This window comes from Mirounga angustirostris, unplaced genomic scaffold (assembly GCF_029215605.1).
Source record: "Mirounga angustirostris isolate CCGP_5_RB_7025 unplaced genomic scaffold, mMirAng1.0.hap1 SCAF_6, whole genome shotgun sequence".
Lineage (NCBI taxonomy): Eukaryota > Metazoa > Chordata > Mammalia > Carnivora > Phocidae > Mirounga > Mirounga angustirostris.
This window is the reverse complement of record NW_026991714.1, coordinates 132,333,089-132,345,112: the sequence shown is the minus strand read 5'-3', so window position 1 is coordinate 132,345,112 and position 12,024 is coordinate 132,333,089. Positions and strand designations below refer to the sequence as shown.

Here is a 12,024-nt window from a genome sequence, read left to right as displayed (position 1 = left end):
CTCATCCTTGCAATCATCTGTAATTATAGCTGATGTTCCATTATTCACAGCTTACACATTTGTGAATTCTCCTACTTGATAAAATGGATTTGTAATCCCCAAATCAATACTTGCAGCGTTTTCATGGCCATTCACAGACATGTGCAAAGTGGTGAAAAATTGGAGTGTATGATGCATGCATGTCCAGCTGAGGTCAGACAACGGATGCTCTGCTTTCTTACTTCAGCTCTCAACCTGCAAACAACTGTCCCTGCAGTCTGTTAGTGCCAGATTTCTCTCTCTCTCTTTTTTTTTTTGGTTGTCAAATGATCCTTTATTGAAACATTTTCCTTTGTAGTTAACTAGCTGGGCATTCCACCACATCACTGTTGATGTCATCTATGATGTCATGAGGGTGGCGGCCATCAACATTGCAGCCCACAGACTGGGCAGTCCCCAGGATTTCTTTAATGGTTCCAGAGAGTTCTCTGGCTAAAGATCGGTGTCACATCTGTAGGGCAATATTGACAATCTCATCAAAAGTGATATTTCCACTGTGCTTAATGTTTTTCTTCTTCTTTCTGTCTCTCTGTGGTTCCTTGAGGGCTTTGATAATCAGGGCAGAGGCAGAAGGTACCACTTCAATCTGGGCCTGTCTGTTCTGAATGGTCAGTTTCACTGTAATCCTTAGACCCTTCCAATCACCGGTTGCCTTGGCGATGTCATCACCAAACTTTTTTGGAGACAGACCCAGCGGGCCGATCTTCAGGGCCAGGGCAGACGTGGCACCAACTTTGCCACTGGTACAGCTCAGGTACATGACTTTGATCTCGTTGGGGTCGAACTTAGGCGGCACGGTGGAGGTGGCTGGTGTCAGATGAACCCGGATTCGGGACGACCGGAGAAAGTTGCACCTTTGCCTCCCCGAGCCGAAAGCCAAAAGCAGATTTTTCTCATTTTTGTCTGTTGTTGGTGAGTTCACAGTTTAAAACCGCTTAAGTGGTTCTAGTGTTCCTTAAAGAGAAAATACCTGTATTAAATAAGCTTTGTTTAGGCATGAGTTAGTGTTGCTGGCCCTGAGGTCAGTGTTAATGAATGAATAATATATATTAAATAAGGTGTTTCTAAACAGAAACACACATAAAGCAAGGTTATGTATTGATTGCTTGATGAAAATGTTGTGATCAGAAGCTTGCAGGTACCTAAACTCTTTTCCCTTAGGAGCAGTGGCTCAGTATTCATTAATTCAGTGTTTGTGGTGACGTTATAGACTGTAACTACTGCTTAATAATGAGAATTGCGTTTTGTTGTGTTATTTCAATGTCCACCAGCCCCTGCCCCCCTGATATAGACTTTTTTATTTTTTTAAGATTTTATTTATTTATTTGACAGAGGGAGACACAGCAAGAGAGGGAACACAAGAAGGGGGAGTGGGAGAGGGAGAAGCAGGCCTCCCTTGCAGCAGGGAGCCCGATGCGGGGCTCAATCCCAGGACCCAGGGATCATGACCTGAGCCCAAGGCAGATGCTTAACCAACTGAGCCCCCAGGCACCCTGACATTTTGTATTTTAGATATTCTAGGAAAACAAGCAATGCACAGAAATATTTTAAGCAAAGTGAATTGATAAATTTGATAAATTTGATTTATACCCCAAAGAAAAGAAAGATAAGGGAGGAACTGATTAGTTCATGAATAGGCCCAGTTTTTAAACACCATACATTCTGTAATTGCTAAGTAACTATACAGGGATGGTGTCTTACCTAATTCAAGTAGCTGTACAGGTGGCCACAGGGCTTCTGCTGTTTTGATTTCTGTCTTTTTTTTTTTTTTTTTTTTAAGATTTTATTTATTTATTTGAGAGAGAGAATGAGAGAGAGCACATGAGAGGGGGGAGGGTCAGAGGGAGAAGCAGACTCCCCACCGAGCAGGGAGCCCGATGCGGGACTCGATCCAGGGACTCCAGGATCATGACCTGAGCCGAAGGCAGTCGCCCAACCAACTGAGCCACCCAGGCACCCGCTGTTTTGATTTCTTACAAACGGACTCAAGGAAACCATGTGGGAATTTCCGGTGGATAGCATGTAGCTTTGACTGCAGAATATTCTGTTTGGAAAAGCCCTCTTCAAACACTTGTGGTGCTTTTGGAGAAGCTATGAAGAGACAAACTGGGGAGGAAGGGAATACTTTTGTGGTCACAGTGATCGGTCAAACGAACCCCGCTGATCTGGACGTGAGGGGGCTTCAAATGTTGTAACCAGACCTCATTAGGGGGGATAAATAAAAGTCTGGCCCAGGGCTCAGCCCTTACAATGTGCTGAGGACTAGTGATTACTGTAAATTCTCATAATGAGTTTTGTAGCGAACTAGTTGAGAAGTGTGTATGTAAGAAAAAAAAAATGCCTCCGTAATAGATTTCTTCAGATGTCCATGTTTAAAAAATGTTGTTTAAGAATAAACGAGTTTCAATTTTCATTATGTTAACTGGTTGTTGTTAATGTTGACATAATTTCCAGGCCAGAGAATCTCTGTGATCACAGTGCTCATTTCATTGCTGCGAGAAAAGTAACTGGCATTAGGAATGTTCCATAAGTTTAACTAACACAAAGACCTTTATTATTTTCTTGTTGTTGTTTTTTAAAGATTCATTTATTTATTTGAGAGAGAGCAAGAGAGTGCGTGTGTGTGAGTGGGAAGAGGGGCAGAGGGAGACAATCTTCAAGTAGACTGCACACACAGCACAGAGCCCGAGGTGGAGCTTGATCCCACAACCTATGAGATCATGACTGGAGCTGAAACCAAGAGCTGGATGCTCAACCAACTGAGCCACCCAGGTGCCCCAAGAACTCTTACTTTTAGTGGCCACTCCTATTACTATGTAAAAAATGCTGATGCAGAATCTGGACTCAGAGTACTATCATCAACTATTAATGTCTACATAGTTACCCCCTCCTAATCTTAATGTGCCACAATTTGGTCATGTCTTAAACAATCCTGGAAAAATAACCTCTGCTAGATTGACACGATGTACTGAAATGAGCATAGAATTAATACCAGCCAGAACTGATTTCAAATCCTTGTTACATCATTTCTAACAGCATGTGCTTTAAAAAATATATCAACATCACCACTTGTCTCTATGCAAGGAGGGTAATGATATCTATATTCCATGGAGACCAAATAAAATAATGGATATAAGTGCATAGCATATAGTTGGAACCAGGTAAATATTAGCTCTCTTTAAATTCCCATTTCCTACTATCTGGGGAAGACCATTTGTTTCAAATGTACAACTGCCATTTTTAGCATACTCCTTTTATGGGCCATTCTTAGAATTGAAGACTGACTTCTGCTATTATTTTCCTTCATGTGTTAACATTCTATCCCTCTCTAGCTTTCCTCACTCATTATATATAATGTCTTTTTCTTATTGTGCACCACACCTCTCATTAGTGTTGAAGCCAGGAGACCTTTGTCTTCAGGGACTGCCCTTCACTTTATATCTGTTCAGATCCCCTTCATATACCTGTAAAGAGCTCTCCTATGAAGGAACTCAATTTTTAGCAAAAACAGGAATCTGATAAAATATCAGGAAATTAACCTTTTTTTTTAAAGATTTTATTTATTTATTTGACAGAGAGAGACACAGCGAGAGAGGGAGAGCACAAGCAGGTGCAGAGGGAAAGGGAGAAGCAGGCTTCCCGCCGAACAGGGATCCCGATGCGGGGCTTGATCCCAGGACCCTGGGATCATGACCTGAGCCGAAGGCAGATGCCCAACCATCTGAGCCACCCAGGTGCCCCAGGAAATTAATCCTTTGTCTCTCCCAGAGAGATATGTAAAGTTTAAAATGGGTTTTCTGTGAGAGAAAATTTGTTAAAGATATTAAATTTAAGTATTTTATGTGTTAGGAAAGAAATCATATGTATTATAAATCTGGGTAGATCATGGGTGATTTCATATTCCATCTCTCCACATGTTTTTGTTGAATACTGCTGTGTATGAGATATAGACTAAGCAGCCCTAGTTTCTAGAAAGGAGACTCTGACCTTTGTAATCACTAAGGGATAGAAAATGGGCAAAAACTTGATTTTGTTCAGTGTTTGGCCAGTGGTTACCACAGAACTTAAATGGAAAATATTACATAAGTGATAAGACCTGAAAGATCACCTGTGTCTGTGAAGTGATGAGAGAAGGCTTGATGGGGGAAAGTGCATTTGAAATTTGCCTTAATGAATAGAAACTTTTAAATTGATACAGATTAAATTAGAGGGGAGAGAACTTTATGTATAGCAGTAACTTATGAAAATGAACCAAATACGTTCAGGAAATGAAAAACAGTTCAGTGTGGCTGAGTTTAGAGTATGTGTGTGTATGGGACAGACTTGGGCCAGATTACAGAGGGTTTTGAATGTATGCATTGGTGTTGATTGATTGAAAGAATAATAAAGAACCACTAATTTGAAGAAAGAAAACTATTAATAGAACAGTGTTTTAAAAAATCTAGCATTTATATATAAGTTGCCCTGGAGCTGGGAAAGAATAGACTGGGAACATGTCTTAAAGGGCTAGTATTAGGGAGATAAGACAGGAGCATGTAGGACCTGAGTTAAGATAGCAACGGTTGGAATGTAAAGGGCATAATAAATGTGAGTTATATTGTAAAGGGAGACTTTATAAGGGTTTGTGAATTATTCTTTTTTTTTTTAAAGATTTTATTTATTTATTTGAGAGAGAGAGAGGATGAGAGACAGAGAGCACGAGAGGGAAGAGGGCAGAGGGGGAAGCAGACCCCCCGCTGAGCAGGGAGCCCGATGTGGAACTCGATTCCAGGACTCCAGGATCATGACCTGAGCCGAAGGCAGTCGCTTAACCAACTGAGCCACCCAGGCGCCCGGGTTTGTGAATTATTCTTACTAGCAAATATATTTTGGATCTATGCTTGCATGTTGAAGTAAATCCAAGAGTGAATGTGTGGGGACATTCCACTTGGATGTGGGACAACCACATGGGAAATGCATTACTGATACCAAATGAAAACCACCACCAACAAAACTTGTTGACATTTAATATTTTCAATGTGGTTGAATTGTGAGAAAAAAATTGCTTCCCATATCTGAAATAGTACATTAAATTTATGTTACAGAGAAGGAGTGAAAAAAGCCATCAGTCATCTAAGTAAAATATGCACATCAAGAGAGTGTGCATTAGGTGCCATTTTATCGCATCTTCTCTACACGTTTTTAGGTCAAGTGAAATGATTTATTAGCTCGTGCTAAATTGCCAATTCTCAGATAATGTATACCTCCAGCTAGATTATTTGAAAGGATTTATCTCCTGTAGAACACTACATACAAAATGGCATTGTTTTTCTTCTGTGACTCTGCTTGCAGAGGAGACACCAAATACACAAAACTATCGATTTTCTTGTTTCACAAATGCTTCCAAAGCTCTTAACTTGACCTTATCCAACCAAGGACAACCATTTTATATTTGTCAGTGATCACAAGCAGTTGCAAAACATTTTACTGAGGCAGACTCTTCCTTTTCTCTTGCCTTTTTTTTATGATCAGGATTTAAATTTGGACTGAAGTTAGAAAGGAGAATATGAAAAACTGAGTTTCAGTTATCTAGACTTATTTGTAGATTTCTGCCAGATTCTGAACTTCATTGAATCTTCAACTCTACCAACATAGTGTATCCTTTTATTTATTTTGATCATCTTTGATTTCTTTTATCAGCATTTTGTAGTTTTCGGCACATAGATCCTGTACATGTTTTCTTACATTTATAACAAAACATTTTGAAATTATTTTAAATGAGATTATTTACTAAATATCAGTATATAATCATACATTAATAGTATATAGAGATATGATTAATTTTGCTGACCTTGCATCTTGTGACCTTGCTAAACTCAGATTAGTTCTAGAAGTTTCTTTTTGGTAGATTTGTTGACATTTTCTAGGCAGACAATGTCATCTGTAAATAGGGACACCTATTTTTTCCTATTTGCATTCCTTTTCTTTCTTTCTCTTGACTTACTCTTAGGCTGGGACTTCTCATAGAAAGTTGATTAGTAATAGTAAGAATGGAAAACCTTGCCTCGATACTGATAATCGGAGAAGAATATTAAGTCTTTTGTAACCAAGGCTAATGCTAGCTGTAGGTTTTATTTTTGCATAGATGTTCTTGATCATTTTTTTTAAGGAATTACAGTTTGTTGAAAATTTTTATCATAGATGTTGAATTGTCAAAAGCTTTTTTTATCATGGGCTGACATGATTATATAGTTTTTCTCCTTTTAGACTATTAATGTGGTAGATTCCATTGATTTTTTTTAAATTTAAATTCAACTAGCCAACATATAGTACATTATTAGTTTCAATTGTAGAGTGCAATAATTCATCAGTTGCATATAACACCCAGTGCTCATCACATCACGTGCACTCCTTAATGCCCATCCCCCCCCCCACCTCCCCTCCAGCAGCCCTTAGTTTGCTTCCTATAATTAAGAGTCTTTCATGGTTTGTCTCCCTCTCTGATTTTTTCCATTTCATTTTCCCTCCCTTCCCCTATGATCCTCTGTGCTGTTTTTTATATTCCACATATGAGTGAAACCATATGATAATTGTCTTTCTCTGGTTGACTTATTTCGCTCAGCATAATACCCTCCAGTTCCATCCATGTTGATGTAAATGGTAAGTATTCATCCTTTCTGATAACTGAGTAATAGTCCATTAGATTACATTGATTTTTGAATGTTGAATCAGTCTTGCTTTCTTGGATTAAACTCTACTTGATTATCATGTATTATTTTTATATGTTGCTAAATTTGATTCACTTCTATTAGGTTGAGGACTTTGGCATCTTTTCATAAGATACATTCTCCTGTAGCATTATTTTATTGTACCCTTTTGTCTGGTTTTGATATCATTAATTTTGGCTTCATTTTATGAGTAGGTAGTATTCCCTTGCTTAAGACTGGTTGGGAAAGTTCACGTAGAACTGATATTTCTTATTTGGCAATTGGTGGAATTCACCACTGAAACTGTCTGGGCCTAAAGATTCCTATTTTAGAAGAATTTTAACCATCATTTCAATATATTTAACAATTACAGGACAATTCAGGTTATCTAGGGTCTCTTGAGTGATTTTGGACAATTTGTGGCTTTCAAGGTATTGGACTACTTAATCTAAATCGTTAAGTGCACAGAGTTATTTTAGTATTCTTTCATTATGGTTTTAGTATTTTTAGGCTCTCTAGTAGTAGTCTGCTTTCAATTCTAATATGAATAATTTGTATTTTTTCTCTGGTTAGTCTTGCTTGAGATTTATCAATTTTACTGGTCTTTTCAAGAATCTGTTTTTCATTTTTGAATTTCATTAGTTTCTACACTTCATTGTTTTATTCTCTTTGCTTTGGATTCATTTTGTTCTACTTTTTGCTTATTTTTTTAAGATAAAATCTGAGATTATTGCTTTGATAGGCACAGAAACACCTGCTGAGGGCAACTAACCCAGACACTGGCTGTTTAGCCTACTTTGTTCCAAATTCCATACCCCTGTGCACTGGTATGGCTGCCCTTCTGGGCCATACCTGCATCATTCCCAGCATGGTGATACATTCCCCTAGAAGACCAGTGCAGGTCCTTGCTATACTAGGTCACTAAAGTTTGGAGTTTTAAAACTCAGCCAGCCTGGGTAAGATAGAGCCTAAAGCACTCTGTGCTGTTCCAGGCAGGCAAACAACCTGCAGACAGTGTGAAAACAGCAATCTGAAAAATGCCTAGGATGCACAAGGGGTTATTATTTGCTCTTCTGAGAGGGTTCCCTGAGAGCAGCAAGCATGGACTCCCCTCTCCAGGAACAAAGGAGATGACTGGTACCATTTCCCTCCCCCACCCTCAGCAAAAGCCAACTTAAGTAAACAGCACAGTGCCAATACTGACTGCCTAACTTGCTTACACCAAGTCTTGCCCCCTGTGCTCCACTGGTACTGCTTTTCTTGGGCAAGTGTGCCTAAGTACCAATGTGCTGGGCCCTTTCCCCAGAAGACCAGCACAAACCTGCACACACCATGTCTACTGACCAGAGAGTTCTGCAAAGCTTTAGTTCTAGTGGAAATAGCATCAGGTGTCATTTAACAAGCAGACCAGAACACATCTGGTTACAACTCACCACACTGTGGCCAAGGTCCAAACACTGACCATTGCAGGCAAGGAAAATCTCTGCAGAGGACTGACCTAAGGGATAGAGCAGCCAAAACACAGTAGCAGAGTGCATGTAGCACAGACCAGACACTTTGTGAAGCACCAGGCCCTGGACATTATATGACATCTTCTTCATAAAGCTATTACTCTCAGGAGCAGAAAAAAAAAAAAAATAACAGGATTTTCTAACACACCAAAGAAGAAAGAGACCTAGACAAAATGCCATGACAGAAGAATTCATTCCAAAAGAAAGAACAAAAAAAAGGTCATGGCCAGAGATCTAATCGAAACAGGTAGAAGTAATATGCCTGATGCAGATTTTAAAGCAACAATCATAAGGATACTTGCTAGCCTTGAGAAAAGCATAGAAGACATCAGGGAGACCCTTACTGCAGAGATAAAAGAGCTAAAAAATATAATCAGTAAATGAAAAATACAATAACTGAGATTAGAAACTGACTGGATGTAATGACTACAAGGATGGAAGAGGCAGAGGAATGAATAAGTGACACAGAAGATAGAATTAATGGACAGTAAGGAAACTGAACAAAAGAGAAAGAATGATGGATCACAAGAGTAGACTTAGGGAACTCAGTGACTTCTTAAAATGTAATAACATTCATATCATAAGGAGTCCCAGAAGAAGAGAGAAAAGGGAGCAGAAGGCTTATTTGTGGGAATAAGAGCTGAAAACTTCCCTAAGCTGGGGAAGCAAACAGAGATCCAAATCCAGGAGGTACGGAGAACTCCCATCAAAATCAATAAAAGCAGGCCAATACCTAGACATAATGTAGTTAAATTTGCAATAATAGTGATAAAAAAAAATCCTAAAAGTGTCAAGACAAAAGAAGTTCCTAACTTATAAGTGAAGACCCATAAGGCTAGCAGCAGATCTCTCCACAAGAACTTTGCAAGCCAGAAGGATGTGGCCTGATATATTCAGTGTGCTGAATGGGAAAAATCTGTAGCCAAGAATACTCTATTCAGCAAAGCTATCATTCAGAATAGAAGGAAAGCTAGAGTTTCCCAAACAAACAAAAACTAAAAGAGTTTGTGACCATTAAACCAGCCCTGCAAGAAATATTAAAGGGACTCTTTGAGTGGGACGGAAAGACCAAAAGTGACAAGGACTAGAAAGGAACATAGAAAATCTCCAGAGACAATGACAAAAAAGTAATAAAATGGTACTAAATACATAACTATCAATAATTATTCTGAATATAAATGGCCTAAATACTCCAATCAAAAGACATAGCATGTCAGAATGGATAAAAAGTCCCATCTATATGCTGCCTAGAAGAGACTCACTTTAGACTCAATGACACCTGCAGATTGAAGGTTAGGGAATAATGAAACATTTATCATGCAAAGACATGAAAAGAAGGCTAAAGTAGCAATACTCCGACAAACTAGATTTTAAACTAAAAACTGTAACAAGAGATGAAGAAGGGCACTATATCATAATAAAGGGGTCTATCCAACAAGAAGACCTAACAGTTCTAAATATTTATGCCCCAAAATGGGAGCACCCAAATATATAAAACAATAATGTGAAGGAACTCATTGATAAGAATACAATAATCATAGGGGACTTTAACTCCCCACTTACAGCAATGGACAAATCATCTAAGCAGAAAATCAACAAGGAAACAATGGGTTTGAATGACACACGACCAGATGGAGTTAACAGATATATTGAGAACATTTCATCCTAAAAAGCAGAATATACATTCTTTTTGAGTGCACATGGAACATTTTTTTTCAGAATGGATCTCATACTGGGCCACAAATCGGCCTCAACAAGTACAAAAAGATTAAGATCACATCATGCATATTTTCCAACCACAATGCTAGGAAACTTGAAGTTCACCACAAGAAAAAATTTGGAAAGATCATAAGTACATAGGGGTTAAAGAATATCCTACTAAAGAATGAATGGATCAACTAGGAAATTAATGAATACATGGAAGCAAATGAAAATGAAAGTACAACTGTCCAAAACCTTTTGGGATGCAGCAAAAGTGGTCACAAGAGGGAAGTATATAGAAATACAGACCTACCTCAAGAAGCAAGAAAAATCTCAAACAACCTAACCTATAGGAGCAACCTAAAGGAGCTAGAAAAAAAAACAACAAATGAAACCTAAAGCCAGAGGAGAAGTGAAATAATAAATATAAGAGCAGAAATAAATGATAAAGAAACAAAGAAAATAACAGAAGAGTTCAATGTAATCCGGAACTGGTTCTTTGAAAAAATTAATAAAACCGATAAACCCCTAGCCAGACTTAGCAAAAAGAAAAAAAGAAAGGACCCAAGTAAATAAAATCACAAATGAGAGGGGAGAAATAAAAACTAGCACCACAGAAGTACAATTATAAGAAATATTATGAAGAATTATATGCCAACAAATTGGGCAATCTGGATGAAATGGATAAATTCCTAGAAACATATAAGCTACCAACCTCTATTTCTTAATAGAAAACTTGGACAGACAAATAACAGGAAAGAAATTGAATCAGTAATCAAAAATCTCCAAACAAACCAAAGTCCAGGGCCAGATGGCTTCAAAGGGGAATTCTACCAAACATATAAAGAAGAGTTAATACCTATTCTGCTTAAACAATTACAAAAAATAGAAATGGAAGGAGAACTTCCAAACTCATTATATGAGGCCAACATTATCCTGATTCTAAAACCAGACAAAGACTCCACTAAAAAAGAGAATGACAGGCCAATATCCCTGATGAGCATGGATGTAAAAATTCTCAACAGGATACTGGCAATTCAAATCCAACAGTACATTAAAAGCATCCTTTATCATGATCAAGTGGTATTCATTCCTGGGCTGCAGGGGTGGTTCAATATTTGGAAATCAATCATGTGATACACCACATTCGTAAAAGAAAAGAACCACAATATCGTCCTAATAGATACAGAAAAAGCATTTGACAATGTACAGCACCTTTCTTGATAAAAACCCTCAACAAAGTAGAAATAGAGGGAACATACCTCAACATCATAAAGGCCATATATGTAAGACCCACAGCTAATATCATCCTTAATAGGGAAGAACCAAGAGCTTTTCCTCTATGGTAGGAACATTCTCACCAATGTTACTTAACACAGTACTGGAAGTCTTAGCATCAGCAATCAGACAACAAAAAGAAATAAAAGGCATCCAAATTAACAAGGAAGAAGTAAAACTTTCACTATTTGCAGATGACATGACACTCTTTATAGAAAACCCAAAAGGCTCCACCAAAAAATTGCTAGAACTGATACATGAATTCAGTAAAGTTGCCAGATACAAAATCAATGTACAGAAACCTATTGCATTTCTATATACCAGTAATGAGGCAGCAGAAAGAGAAATCAAGGAACCAATCCCATTTATAATTGCACCAAAACCTGTAAGATACCCAGGAATAAATCTAACCAAACAGGTAAAAGGTCTATATTCTGAAAACTATAGAACATTTGTCAAAGAAAATGAAGGTGACACAAAGAAATGGAAAAATGTTCCATTCTCATGGATTGGAGGAAGAAATATTGTTAAAATGTCTAGACTACCCAAAACACTCTACACATTTAATGCAATCTATATCAAAATACCACCAGTGTTTTTCACATAGCTAGAGCAAACAATTAAAAAATTTGTATGGAACTACAAAAGACCCCGAATAGCCAAAGTAATCTTGAAAAAGAAAAGCAAAATCAGAGGCATCACAAGTCTGGATGTCAAGTTATATTCCAAAACTGTAGTGATCAAGACAGTATGGTCCTGGCACAAAAACAGACACATAGATCAATAGAACAGAATAGAAAACCCAAAAA

At 37.9% G+C, this 12,024-nt stretch overlaps 1 pseudogene; it reads right to left on the bottom strand.

Annotated features, from left to right (window-relative positions):
* Positions 1-292: 292 nt before the first annotated feature.
* On the bottom strand, positions 293-7,605 carry LOC123847108 (large ribosomal subunit protein uL11-like; annotated as a pseudogene).
* Between the last annotated feature and the right edge of the window lie 4,419 nt (positions 7,606-12,024).